We start from the raw sequence: 13,911 nt of genomic DNA, 5'->3' as shown, positions 1-13,911 counted from the left end.
AGTTCTGTGGTGAGGTTTGGGTATCAGTATTTTTAAAAGCTCTGCTAATATGCGTCTAGGGATTAGAAGGACTATGGATCTGGTAGGACATCAGTAACCAGTATGGCAGTGTCCATCGTGTGGCTACTTCATAGAAAAGCTGAAGATCAGCCTTTAAGGGAATTAGCATTCTTCTCTCAACAGAACTATTTGTATAGCTCAGAGCAAAGAGAAAAAAGATAGATACGTAGGTTCGATATATAATCTCTCTGTTTGGATCCAATGTTTTTTACAATTTTTATAGTATAAGATAGAATAAAAAATACACATTACATAGAAACCCACAGTATAAAATAGTACCTCCCCTTACCACAATAATGAACTGGAGTGTTTTCATTTCTACTGTAAAATGCAACTTGCAGTTCACTATTTACTAAATGGATTTCACAGCCTACTAATTGGCTCAGAACTGCAGATTCAACAAATGTGTTTTTTAATTAAATTCTTTCTTTATGCAAAAGCCCCATAATGAATCTTAGGCCTCATTCTCCTATGTGTATCCTTTTTCATGCCATCTATACACTAATGTAAAATACTAGGAGAGACTCTTTCTTTGGGCAAAGTTAGAGAAAACAGTGATGAGAATCTAGTATAACTAAAACTAATGCTTTTTCCCTTTCACTTCAGAGTTGTGTTTGTCTAGAGGTTGAGAACGTTTCTAGCAATGCTCTCGGGGGATCCAGCATGAAATCACCTTCATAGACTGTTGGTGTCCATGGGATGCAAAGGGGTTGGGCTGCCGTTACACTCCCTGCTCTCATTTTGCTAATTTCATTTTGAGTTCTCCCTGTTTCCATTGTTTCCTCAGCCCCTCTGGAGCAGGATTTCTCGGTAGAGCCTGATCCCTGTCCAGGAGGGTGACCAAACAGCCTCTATTAATTGCTGACACCTCCACATGGGAGCCTCTCCTCTCTGTTGCCCCAAGTGTATGGAAAGGGCCTGTGGCCTGGGTCCTAGACCAGGGTTGGCAACCACAGGCCACGTGGTTTTAGTTAGTCCTTAGTTCCTTGGCACCAGAGCTCCTCATCTGTAAAAGGTGGAACTGGACTTGGATACCTTCTGAGGTCCCTGTTGGCTCTCATATTGCAGGGCTCTCCCTGTAGCCGGTCCCTCCTCCTCAGAAGGCAGGGATGTAGAGGTAGAAGAGAGTGTATTTCTCCAGCAAGCATCTCTGCTCCCATAGCAGTCCGTTTCTGAATGTGTACGAGGGATGCTAAGTACATCCATCCCTGGTACATGTGAGAATGTCATCATTCGATTCAGATGAAGGGGTTCAAGAGTAAAGTGGCTGCTGCGGATTGGGTGGTAGGAAGCTGGCTAAGGCTCTGCAGCAGCTTGAGCTGCAATATGACCAAGCACTGGTGGGGTGAGGACAGGGGTCCCTAGATTCTGCTCCACAGGCTGGATGAAAATCTCAGGAGCTATTTCTGCTAACTTATGCATCTCACTTTCCCCTTCAGCCAGCCTGTGGCTCCCCCTTCAGCTCCTCCTGTCAACAGGAGCTCAGCCTGCCCGGGCCTCTGTCATCATGTAGCCATCCCTCCAGGCTCAGGTATCAGCAGGACCTAGGAAAACTCCCGTGTCATCTCTCTCTCTCCCTCTGTCTTTTGCAGATACCAGTTTCCCTAGGAACTAAGAAAAGATATTGCCAGTTTGGATGAATCCATATTATAAAATGTACCTTTTCCATTTGATGAAAAAAATCTACAACAGCAAGTCAAGTTCAAGCCTCAACAGAATATTGGAGGGATCCTTTCCTGAGAATCGACATCCCAACCAACAACCACTTTCCACACTCCAAAAGACAGATTTGATGGAAGAAATCCCAGCCATCAGCCTCCAAGTGTGATCAGTCAATAAGGAGACCAATGCTTTGATGGACACACAGTTTGGAGAGACCTTAACTCTTGTTCCTCTCAATACGCCTCCTCCACACACCAGCATCAGGAGCAACTGGAAGAAGGCAACATGTCAACCTGGTCATTCTTTGCCACTAGATGGACTGGACCAGGAGTAGATGGCATTAACTATGCAGTGTTCTTGCTGAAAATGTGTAGCCTGAGTTTCATTACAAGGTAGTGATCAGACAACTGCAGAATTTAGGCCACTGAGCAAGACAGCTGGCCAGTCTTTCTTCAAACAGTCAAGGTCTCCACAACTAAGACCACAAAAAGGAGAAGAGATGTTTTGGGTTCCAAAGGCCTAAAAAGATTGTGCTGCTATATTTCTTTAGTCCTTGGGAACCTCAAGCCTCTCCTCACCTTTTGGTAGCTGTCTTCAATGGTGGTGGCATTGACTTGTTTGCAGAGGACAGGTCAGTTGTCTGGCTCAAAGGCCTACAGTTTGCCATTGTCTGATCATTTCCTCGTGATTAAATTCAGGGGAAACCTTTTTGCCTAGAACACCACCTAGTGCATGCTGTGTGCTTCCTAGCGCAGCCCCTTTGGAGGCTGAGAGTGTCCACTTTGCCTGTCACCACTATTGTCATTTTAGCATTGGACACTGTTGTGCAGGGCTTCATGAGATCCATTCATTGGAAAGACATGTTTGCTGTCTATAATCAGTAATTTGATTAGTGGTGCTTTGAGAGTGTATGAATATCTTATTCTATGATGCTTTCTCTAAAATTTTACCAGCCCTTATCGATCCTTGATGTGTGTCAATTATCTTTGTGCTCCTCTATGTGCAGAGTCTTTGCCGGTTCCTCTACTTCTGTGTGGCTCCCACACCTGGCTAAATACAAACCAACTGGAGTCCACGGTGTCCTCTGGCCCTTGGTTGGGGCAGGGTTATGACTGGTGTCCTTGACTCTCTCTGTTAGTCCCTAGCCCTCTGAAATGCACGTGGAGAGTTCCTGCTGCCATTATCCTAGGTGGACCTGTGCTCTCCTATCATTCTTTTTCAAATGCAGGTTTTCAATAGTACACAAAATAGAATTATATAAGAACATCCCCATCTCTGTTAGCCACGACCAACAAATATCAGCTTATGGCTGCCCTTGTTTTACTACAAGCCACCCACTTACCTTTCCCTATATTCTGTGAAGCAAATCTCAGATATCATATTTCGTCTGTCATTTTGCCAGTATGTTTCCGTAAATGAGGACTCTTTTTGAAAGTATTCTCATCATAGCATTATAATTGTTCATAAATTAATTCAGCATCTTTAATGTCATAAAAGAGTGCTCAAATTTCCCATTATTGTTTTTAAGTTATTCTTTCTTGGGACCCAAAGAAAATGCACAAACTGTAATTAGTAGGATATGTGTTGAAGTCTTTACACACATATTTACTCTGGGTTTCTTCCTCCCTCCCTCCCTTCCTTTCTTCCCCTGCCTCTTCCTTCCTCCCTCCCGTTGTCCCTCCCCCCCTTCTTTCCTTGCTTCCTTCCCTCTCACTCTTGCTCCAGCTCTCTTGGTCTCTTGCTGTTCTTTTCTTTTCCTTTCTTAAATCATTCATTTGTTGAAGAAATGGAGTTGTTTGTTCTGTAGCATTCCCACAATGTAAATTGTATAACTGGGTGTACTTTAATAAATTCTTCCGTCCTCCATACTTTCTTTTTGGTGGTAGAATCTAAAGCAGTGCTGGAATATAATGAAATTGCAAACCACATATGTAATTTCAATTTTCCGAGTAACCACATTGAAAACTGAAAAGTATAAGCACACAATGATACAAATATTATCGTCTACACAGCTAATTAATGCTGCACATTAAGGGAAACATAATTCCACCAAAGCTTTAAAGTTGTGTTTAATAGAAAAATGTTGTGCATATCTTCAGCCTTTAAGTTTACATTCACATGAATTATAAATTAAATATAATTAAAATCCAGTTCCTTAGTCGTCCTAGCCACATTCTAGGTATTCAATAGCCATATGTGTCTAGTGGCCCCTATTTTGGACACAGTAGATACAGAGGCAGAGGAGATTGTGTTTGGTATCCTGGCAAGGGCACCTCAGAAGTGGTGTGTGCTCTCTGATCAGGAGGCACATCAACTCCTGTGTGTTTCCTCAAATAATGTTAGCAGCCCTTGGAGTTCAAGGCCTAGATCCGTGAACTAGTTATGTGGAGCAAAATGGTGATATTCCATGGCCATGTGTTATCTAGCTGGTACACTTGCATAAAAAAAAACTTCCCCTTAGTACTAAATACTGTTTAGTTACTTAGTGGTTCCCTCTGTAAAGAAAACTGCAGCTTAATGAGCAATTCCCCAAGCATCCTCCATGGTCACCAACTAGTTTCTTTTATTTCTTTTTTTTCCCCCTGTGCTAATATGAAATCAAAGTTTCAAACACATTGAAGTATTTCAATTCATTGCAATAGAGTCCTTACTGATACTCCAATGATCCTCTCTTTCAGCAGTGAATGTGCCTTTAAGCTGGCTCCTTTCTCCTTTTCGTAAGATTTTAATAGTCTTTGAGACCTTTGTAGATATCACTATGACAAGGTGCTTCTGTCTCATCTGCCCCTGACCGGGACTCAGTCATATCTCTCAAAATCTCTGATTCCTTTCTGTGAAAAACATTATTCCCAAATCAAATTGTGTAACCTAAAGACACTCAATGGAAGTGGTTGAATTCTAGACCTTTCCAGTGGACAGAGCTAGCAAATACATACTCATATTTGTATGTGTTCATGCATTCACATATATTCACATTCATAATTCAAACTCAGAACTACAGGCTTTGATTGAATGTCTGTCTTTCAGCTGAGACTCTTTTCTCTAATACCACTAGTTTTGTTTTTAAGGGCACTGGGAGTAATAGAAATACAACATCTTATACCGCCTCCTTTGCTTTTCCCCACACTATATTGACAAAAGAATAAAGAAATACCCAACAATGCCAATCATAACACAACTGACGAAAGCAGGTTTTAAAATTTTGTCACTGTTCTGGGGTACACATAAATTATTGTTTTATACTCTCTTCGGCTAGTTCTTATCCATGTGGCTGTTCCACAGAAGGCCTTGCACAAAAGGTTTATGTGTTACATTGTGTTTTCCATATCCAGAGGCAACATTTGAAAAAGGAATTTAAGTTTATAATGATAAAAAATTAAATCTGGTTTCCACCCAAATCTAACGAAACAAAGTATATTCGCTACAGGCTAGCCTTGATGAGAAGCTCTGCAAGTGTCTCAAAGGCCTGGGTGGAGAGGGGTCAGGGAGCCCTGGTCTCCCCAGATGCTGGAATCCTTGGCCTTTCTCCTCTTTCTGGCTGAGCTTGGGATGAAAGCACGGGACTTCCTGGGGTCAAGATTGAAATCTCAGCCTAACAGCGGCTTTTCGTGTCCAATGGAGACTTAGGAGCTAGAAATTCTGAATAAAATCGGAACACAGTGGAATAGGATCAATCAAACTTCAGAATAGAATAGGCACCTCAATACAGCACTACCCATTCGGGTCTGGAACCATAAGAGGCTGTCACCCTGTCTGACCAGCGACATCACAGCCCCCCACAGCGACCCCTGACTCACAGGGACAAGCGCGCAGTTACGCCTGCGGTGTGACGCCCCCTCGCGGGGCAGGACTCAGGCGGTGCAGCCTCTGCCTTTTACCCCCGAGACCCAGGGGGGCCCCGACGGCGGGGTGGCACTGGCTCGGTCGCTGCGCCGCTTGGCGGCGGGGCCGGGCCTCCGATGGCCAGAGACGGGCTGACCGCCCGGGGCCAGCGGGGACAGCCCGGGCTCGTCCCCCACCTGCGCGCCACCTGCCCATGTGGACCGCGCAGGTCGGAGAAGCCGGTTTTCTGGAGAAGGAGCCGGCAGAGGTCAGGGACGCGGCTGCGAGGTGCCTGCGGTGGCAGGAACAGGAGCCGGAGGAACGCGGGCTTCGGCAGGAGACTGAGTTCTGGCTGCGGGAGTAAAAGACGCCGGCGCGGCCTAAAGGGAAAGGTCCCACCGAGACTCGAACTCGGATCGCTGGATTCAGAGTCCAGAGTGCTCACCATGACACCATGGAACCGCCGCAGGCCCGCCCCTCCCGCCGCGGAGCCAGGCCGCGCGCAGCCCCGCGGGCCCAGCACCCGCCTCCCGCCGGGCGCTCTCGTCCCCCCGCCCCGAGCCCGCTTCCTCCGCGACGCCAGGAGGCGCCTGACTCGCCTGCCCTCAGGTTTGTACGTCGTGGAAAGACACGAAGTCCATTCGGGAGGAGCGACAGGGGAGGGCTTGGCGGCCTCCCCCAAATGCGCCTGCTCTGCCGGCATTTCTAGAGTTTTCTGCCCTGAGGTAAAATTCCCGCCAGAAAAAAAAACCCAAACGCCAAAAAACCCCCAAACTTCCTTTCCCCTTCTTTGCAGTTGTCCTCTCGCCGCTGCCCTGGCAGCTCTGAACATCCTCAGGACAGGGCTAGGCACGTCGTGGGGTGTCCCCTCCCTGGGACCCAGGTGCAAGGGTAGACGCGCGGGGCGCTGCCGGCTTCGTCGGGGGACGGCGCGTCCTCTCTCTGTTGGGAACCGGATGGGAGCCGAAGCGGCCGCGGCCCCACCCGTCGCACCGCGAGCACCCAGGCCGCTGGCGCCCTGAGGGGTGAGGTCGGGTGTGAGCAGCTGACAGTGTTTCTTCTGGGCTCTTTCCTCCCTCCCCTTCGTGCTCCTCCTCCGCTTTCCGGGTTCACCCCCTCTCCGCCCACCCGCGTCCCCGAGACTGAGGCGGCCGCTGGGTCCTGGGAGCGGAGCTCAGCGCGGCCCACGGGCTCCCCGTCGACGTTTCCAGCCTCCGGACGTTTATATGGCTCAGCGGCCAGTTTTAAAGTTTTGAACGTCGGCCACTTTTGAAAGCCTGTCCCAGCCTCGCATTCGGCGGAGGGGGACGCGCAGGGAAGAGGGGCACAGGGCGGGCTGCAGCCCCAGAGGCTGTGGCGGTCCCCTGTCACCTGAGCGGAGGCTCCCGAGGCGGCGAGGCGCAGGCGGCCTGGCCCACTCCCTGGTATCAACGCCCTCATGTGCCCCATGTGAGAACAGCGTGTCCTGAGTGGCCAGTCTGAGTGTGTTTTCAGAACCGGAGGGAGGGGTTGAGGGGCACGTTCTCACCCCGTGGCAACAGCAGAAGAGTGTGTAATGCGGCTCTGTGAGTACAGTATGCGAGCGTGCTGTTACCTGGAAGACTGGTGGCTCAAGCCACCACGGAACATGCGAGTCGTACTTCAACTCATTTTCCTGCTTCCCATTCTCAAAATTGACCAAAGCCTCCTGAGCTGCTTTTATCTTTCAGGCAGCGACCTCATCCGGTAGCTCTCAGTTCCTGTCCTCCCTGTCCTTTGCTCTGTGGCCGCGGGTGGGGCAGCTGCTGAATCTGAGTCGTCCTGGATCTTCACCGACCTCGGCCCTCCGATGGTTTCTCCCCGCTGTCACCACATTCCAGTGTTCTCTCTGCACCATATGGAGCTCTGCGGCCACCTTGACCTACATGTTTCCACAGCCAGATTCCAGGGGAACTGCCAGGCTGCAGAGGCTGATGGCATAGGCCTGGTCAGACTCCAGGTTGGTGCACCTCAAGGGCTAGTATTAACTATGCAGTTATAGGATGCCAGCAACACTTTGATTTGAGGGTGTTGCATCATTACATTTTTTAAAAAATTTATGACATTACTTGTTAGAACAGTTTTAGGTTTACAGACAAATTGAGCAGATAGAGACTTCTCACATATGCTCTGTTCTCTCTCACACAATTTCTTCTATTATTGGTATCTTGCATTGTTGTGGTACAGGCGCCGGGGAGATCCCATGATCAGGAAGATGGTTTTCCAAAAAAAAAAAAAAGGCTTATCCATTGCACTCCGGATGTACTGAGCCCTTTGATTTCTCCAAATTTAGGAGACTCGACTGCACAATTTGTGGTAATGGGGGACAGTGTTTGCATACTCTCCTGACAGGTAATGGTTAATAACAGACCACTGTAAATATATTCAGTAGTTTGGGCAAATTCTTGGGGAGCATTTCCTAGATACATTTTCCTGGAAGATAAACCTTCCTACTCCCCTTCTAAGTTTGTTTTGGGGAAAAATGCTGTATTCCTTTCCAGGGCCAGACTGAATTGACAACCATCATAGTTGATGAGGATTAAGGCCCTAATCAGCCAATGAAGAACACTTTATTTCAGACCAGTCCCATTCCCCATTTTCTGCTGGAAAGAAAGTGGACCAGCTTATTCCTTTACTGCAGAACCACCACCAGAGGTCTTAAACTCAGGGAGACCTGTGTGGCCAGGTGACTGCCTCTTGCAGCCCCGGGAGGACAGATATTTCTAATACCTCACCTAGCTTTCCCGTCTTTCTTTTCTTTTGTATAACTGGCATGGCAATACACCCAAGAAACAGTAGTATCTAGTGCTGTGTCCCCTGCTTAGCAAATAAGGCACAGGGTCATTTTATACCACCAAGAGGAGGAAGATCCTGTGAGTGGAGGACTTTGTGGGGTCTCTTTTGGAGCAACCGATGAGGTTTCTGAGAGAAGGTCTGGGAATCTCTGCCCCTCTTTCAGTGCCTGGGTTGTAGCCCACCAATTTGAAATGTTTGGTGTCTCTCCCTGGTTCCTCAGGGAACATAAGTCAGCCTGGAAGCAGTGTTTCCTAAGAGATACTCCACGAAAGCCCCAAAGCTGGAACTTTCCATTGGGCCACTTTGTAGTCACGTTCACCCTTCCTTTGAAGGACCTTTTGGAGAATAGGAATAATCAAGGGTGACATGCTTTTAAAGAGGCATCTCCACTCACAAAGGACTGGTTTTCACCACAGACCTCAAGGGAACATTCCCTCAGCCTTTGGGCAAGGGGCTATGGGGTTTGCAATCCCCAACATAGAGTCAGGCCAGCATTGTCCTTAAAACGGGTATGGTGCTTTTAAAATACACTTTTTTTTTTTTTTGGTCGTAGAGTTGATATACATTATTATATAATTTACACATGTACAATATAGTGATTCACAACTTAAAGGTTATATTCCATTTATATGTATTATAACCTATTGAGTATCTTCCCGGTGTTGAATAATATACCCTTGTAGCTTATTTTATTCATAATAGTTTGTACCTCTTCATCCCGATCCCTAGGTTGCCCCTCCCCCTCCCCTTCCCCACTCCCCTCTGGTAACCGCTAGTTTGTTCTCTATATCTGTGAGTCTGTTTCTGTTTAGTTTTATTCACTAGTTTGTGGTATTTTTGAGGATTCCACATATAAGTGATGTCTGACTTATTACACTTGGCACAGTACTCTTCAAGTCCATCCATACTGTTGCAAATGGCAAAACTTCATTGATTTTTTTAAGACTGAGAAGTATTCCATTTACTACATATACCTCATATTCTGTATCCATTCATCTGTTGATGGACACATAGATTGCCTCCCTATCTTGACAATTCTAAATAACCCTGCTATGAAAACTGGGGTGCATGTATCTTTTCAAATTAGTGTTTTGGGGTTTTTTTGGATGCATACCCAGCACTGGAATTGTTGGGTTATGTGATAATTCTGTGCCCACTAACCATGTGTCAAGGTTCCCTTTTCTCCCCATCCTGGCCAGTGTTTGTTATTTGTGTTCTTTTCGATGACAGCCATTCTGATAGGTGTGAGGTGACATCACACTGTGATTTTGATTTGCATTTCCCTGATGATAGTTGATGTTGAGCTTTTTTCCTGTTGGTCATCTGTATGTCCTCTTTGGGAAAACATCTGCTCAGGTTTTCTGCCCATTTGTTAATTGGGTTGTTTGGGGTTTGTTGATGTTGAGTCCTACAAACTGTTTATATATTTGGATATTAGCTCCTTATCAGTCAAGTTTAAGGGTTTTCCTTCGTTCACAGTCTTACCCTGGTTGTGACTGTGCTTTTTATTTTGGAAAAGTTTCTTTTCAGGATCTTGATAGATATTTTCCAACTGTGATTTTATAAAGGGGGTGCCGCACGAATACACACTAACAGAAACTGGATTTACTCTCCCACTTGAAACAGCAAAAGAAAGCAACAACAATAAACTGGACAAAATAGATGAGACAGAGATTTTCAAAAGACTGGCCATCAGGCAGTAAAGGTCAGTGAGTGATCCTGAGAGATGAGAAACAAGCAGATGAGCCTACATTTGCTCCAGTTTACCACCTGGAGAGAGTTTCCAAGCAAGGCAAGGGAGAGGAAACTGAAAACAAGCCAGTGGACTTCATTGAGTTGAGGACACTGAGCTGAGTCATTGCACCTCATCCTCATCTTCCCTTTCAGCAGGTGGAACCTATTGGTGTCTGCTGTTGTTATTCTACCTACAGAGAGATACCTAGGCTGAGCTGGGAACAGTCATCTTCACACTTTCTTCAGTAAGGAATGTGTACCCTCATTCGTATCCCACAGTAGAATTAGCACAGTGCTTTACCCACAGGGGCTTTGTAAATGCATTCGTGGAACTCAGCTAATTTAGGATCCAAGTCATCTAGATGAGCAGAGATATTATATTTTGTACAACATGATGGGATAGAGGAGTGACTCAAGGAGTGTTAGATTATTCTGTTTCTAAGAGCACTAAAGAGATATCAGGCACGTGAAAGCCAGGATTTTACTGCTAGACCCCACTACATTCTCACTGCAAACTTGGAAGTTGCTTTACTCCTTTACTTTGCTTACTGGATCTGAAATGTAAGGGTAAAGCACCAAGTTCTAAAATTCTAGGAATATGACCAATATTTAAATTGTCTTTGAAATGGGGAGAGAATTTGAAGTCTAGAAGGCATTGCCTTTTGTAAGAGAAGACAGATAGTCCCTGATTGTTATGACATGATGAAACTATAAGACTTATTCAATTTGCCTGTTCATTTCTCCTACTGACCAGGACATAGACAGTAGAGACAGACATCAGCAGTTTCCTCTGGAAACGCTGGCAGTGTTGGCTACTTTGAGCCAACATAGATTGCAGATGTTAGTTGTATCATGAGAGGATGAAATCTGGCTGAGAGCCACAGTTGTTGGACCTGGATTGGTCACCAGCTGTTGATAAAGAAAGAAGGGCGGCCACGAGAAACACTGAGGTCATCCCTAGGCAGCACGGGTCACTTCCTCCAGTGAATCCACCCCCATTACACTTCTCATGACTTTTTGGTCGCTGGACTGAGAGCTCCAGGAAAGTTGGAATACCCTTTTAATCATCTCTGTGTTCATGTCTCCTGGCACCGAATCAAGATGCGAGTAGGGTCTCAGTGACATTTGTTCACTGATTGAATAAAAGTGGTTGCAAATCTTCCACCTTTTCAACTACATTCCTTCCCAAATGTGCTATCAGAGATACTCTGCTTTCTCCCAAGATGTAGCAAATCCCCTTCCTTAAGGACGTGCCCGCCCTACATTATCCACGCCCTTTGATCCAGACCTCTGGTGACGCTGAGGAAGACCCACCTCTCCACAGTGATTCCTCTCAGGGGTTCACTGTCATTAGGAAGAGATGTCCTTGGCCTCCCCTCCCATCCTCTGGTCTGCCACAACACCTAATTGAGAAGAGCCCCACACTTTGTTGAAAGTATCCACTTGGATTCTTCTTCCCACTGCTTTGATGTCCTCAGGTAAATCTTACTGATAGCTGAACTCCAAGTTGTTCACAAAGCATGAGGAAAAATAAACCCTCACAAATACTTAAGAAATACTGTGTGTAAAGTCTTTCCAAGTGTAAATGTGGAAGAATATTACTAGTACCTCTGCTTCAGATGGATGGGTCCCCTTACCCTGCCCCCTCCTGACCTCAGGGCAAAACTGGTGAAGGAAAGAATGGACATCTCCATCCCTTCTCCAAACATTCTTTCTCCCTCTAAGCTCACGCTTACTTGGGGCATCTGCTGTGGGGGCAGCTGCGGGTGCAAACAGCAGGGTCCAGCACAGAGCCTCAGGGTCTCCTCCTCCTCCTTTTGGAATTGGTGCTCCCAGCAGTGCAAACGAACCCTGATCCATGCTGTGGATCTCCTCGGCAGGTGCACAGGTTCACTGTGGAGTAAGTTACTCTCTCAGTCCTCCCTGCTCAGCTCAGGCTGCTCCTTGAGGACGTGGATAATGCTGTGTGCACTCTTCACTTTCCCTTGATTCTTGTGAACTCAGCTTGTCCTTCTTTTCATCTCTGCTGGCAGCCAACTGCTCTACCATTTCTTTACCCTTCTTTGTGTTATTCTCGTTCTTCCAAGCTGCTGATTTTCTTTCTTCCATCTCCTCTATCATTTATGTCTTTTCAGGGTTTGGGCTTGGCTTAGGCTCCTGCATGAGACACACAGAGAAGATACCAAGGTCTGCTCTTGGCTGCAGTTCCCAGGTCCCATTTAATATGCATCTCAGTCTCTTATGCATTCAGAGAAATGTGAACTGAAAGGGACTTTGGAGGACTTGAATAACAGCTTTTTTTTACTGATAAAGAAACTGATTCCCAAAGAGAACAGGAGATTTTCAAAACCCTGGGAACAACTTAGTGACGGTAGAACCATCACACAGGTTTGGACACAGGCTACGCTGTCCGAAGCATACAACACACTGTCCAGGAACCTACAGCTGAAATTCAGAGGACATTGTGTCAAACATCAGTATTTCTACTGGTAAAATAAAGTCTGATTATTTATACTCAGTCAATTTTCAATCCCTGCTGACAAAATGGGAGCAAGGAACATGTGTATGAAATACACCACGGTCATCCTTAAAAAACATATATGTGATTCTCTGCAAAACACCTGGCTCTGGTGCTAGAGGTCATCTTCCTGAGAGCAGGTGCTCTGTGTGCCTTGTTCACCCCTCCTCCCCAGTGCCTGCTCCAGAGCCTGCCAGATAGAACATTCGGTAAATATTTGTCAAGCAGGTAAATATAGGTAACAAGGAGAAACTAACTTTTACTGATGTGTTCTAGTGCTACCGTATTTCCAGTCCAATCCTATCCTAGGACTGTGCTGTAGCAACGAGAGCACAGCCCTAGGAATAGCTGTCCAAGATGCAAATACCAGCTCCACCGCGTACCAAGTTTGCTGTACATGGTGATTTCATTACCGTCTTTGAGCATATGGTTCTCATGTATAATGGAGAAGAATGTATAATGTAAAACAGAGAAAGTAGTATTAACCTTGGATGAGTAACTATGATATCATGCGGCTGACAGGCCCCAATCCCTGGGCCCTAGCTGCACAGCTAAAGAATACCTACATCAGGGTCATTGTGCTGCTTCTTAAAGGCCCAAGAAACTGCATTTCAGACAGAAATTCCCAGGAGATTTTCATGAAAGGAAGAAGCCACACCTTCAAACAAGCACTTTAGAATGGAGACCCCAAAAGCCTAGTGGCAACAAGAATGACCCAGTGGGATCAAACCAAGTCCGTTGTCCAAGGTGCTCTGCCAAGGGGAAATGTCTTCTTTTCCAGGAAGGGCACCTACCTGAAGTGGAACACAAAGAGGACCCTACTTCTTCATTCGGGGCTTTTAGTGCCTCCATTGTCTCTTAGATTTTCTCCCCTGCTCTAATCGCTGGGGATCTCAGCCCTCATATGGGTCCTGTTTTATGAAGACCTCTGTTATTTTATTCTCCTCTTGGAGAAGGACATGGCAGAGATCAGTTCTGGGCCTCCACATTCCAGGCTTTCTCCTAAGCCTCTTTCTTTCAGGTGAGCTGCAAGAAATCATGGGGGTTAGAATTCAGGTCAATAAAGAGGATCCCAGAGGAACACGAGACCACGAGGGCAGCCCCTCATGGGAGATGGTCACACCACGACGTGGTCAATATCAGCCCTATTCAGGTGGGGAGGACATAGTGGCCAATTGTGTGGGCAGAGGACCCAGCTACATCTTTCCAAACCTCTAATCAACAAGATTCTGAGATAACAAAAATGGATTGCTTTAAACTACTGTTTTTGTAACCTGTTAATAGGCAGAAATAGGGAACTA

The 13,911-nt window shown here is 46.2% G+C and overlaps 2 non-coding genes across 2 annotated transcripts; one reads left to right on the top strand and one right to left on the bottom strand.

Moving 5' to 3' along the window:
• Nucleotides 1-5,934: 5,934 nt before the first annotated feature.
• TRNAQ-CUG (transfer RNA glutamine (anticodon CUG)) lies at nucleotides 5,935-6,006 on the bottom strand. The gene has a single exon. It is a non-coding gene; the product is annotated as a tRNA-Gln (tRNA).
• Nucleotides 6,007-7,743: 1,737 nt separating this feature from the next.
• On the top strand, nucleotides 7,744-7,910 carry LOC130842144 (U1 spliceosomal RNA). Its single transcript, XR_009050366.1, has one exon. It is a non-coding gene; the product is annotated as a U1 spliceosomal RNA (small nuclear RNA).
• The last annotated feature ends 6,001 nt before the right edge of the window (nucleotides 7,911-13,911 follow it).

This window comes from Hippopotamus amphibius, chromosome 1 (assembly GCF_030028045.1).
Source record: "Hippopotamus amphibius kiboko isolate mHipAmp2 chromosome 1, mHipAmp2.hap2, whole genome shotgun sequence".
NCBI lineage: Eukaryota > Metazoa > Chordata > Mammalia > Artiodactyla > Hippopotamidae > Hippopotamus > Hippopotamus amphibius.
This window is presented reverse-complemented; position numbering and strand designations above follow the sequence as displayed.